This window comes from Rhagoletis zephyria, unplaced genomic scaffold, assembly GCF_001687245.7.
Source record: "Rhagoletis zephyria isolate East Lansing unplaced genomic scaffold, Rhagoletis_zephyria_1.1 Rzeph_scaffold_07091, whole genome shotgun sequence".
Classification (NCBI taxonomy): Eukaryota; Metazoa; Arthropoda; class Insecta; order Diptera; family Tephritidae; genus Rhagoletis; species Rhagoletis zephyria.
The window spans coordinates 9,978-10,884 of NW_016164174.1; positions in this window are offsets into that span (position 1 = coordinate 9,978).

The window sequence follows — 907 nt, forward strand, 5'->3', positions numbered from 1 at the left end:
TTTTAAGTATAAAAACCAGAAAAAAAATTACTGCCGTCAAATGCCGTTTTCTTAAATGGTAGGAAAGAAGCCATTTTGGTTGGTTTTTGAACCAGCTCTTGGTAGGAAAGAAAGTTTTCAGTGGTAACCCTGATTTACGATTTCTTACGAGCAATATCAATGTTCGTAAAAATTACGAGAGAGAAGATTTCGCTGCAAACGTATGTTCGATCTTTCACGATCGTTCATTGGTTGCGAGCGTTTTTTACAAGCTTTTATTTAACTTGGTCATCCCGCGGAAATTTCCAATCGATTTTAAACTAACTTCCCGACAACCTAGCTCCAATCACGATGACAATGGAATATAAAATATAAATTTTTTCCCTTGATGGTCCAGGTCAAAACACAGCAAAATATATGGCTAACAGAGCGTAATTTGTCAAAGAACGTAAAAGCACTATAAAGTTGAAAATTATTCATTGGTTAAAATAAATGCATGCAGAAGTCGAAATAATTCTTACTTTATGTCATATGTACATATTGTGTACATGCATATGTATGCGAGAGATGCAATTTTGTGAATCTAAAATGTGAAAGTTATGCAAATATGTATGCCATTGGCAAATTCGTAGGTGATTTGCCGTCGGCATTTGAGTTGAAAAAATCGACTTTTACTTTTTTACCGTTTCATATGGTAGATGCTACGCTAATTTCGATTCAAGAAACCGCATTTTTCTAGCTGCCTTAGTTTTTCCCCAAATTCACTTTATTATTATTATTATTATTATACAGAAAGAAAGTGATCAATCACTGACTTACAATAAATAAGGAGCGCTAGTTGCATAGACCTTCGGCTCTCTAGAAAAAACTTATTAATATTAATTCAATATACTTAACCTATACATAATACATTTTTAAATCAGTTTAT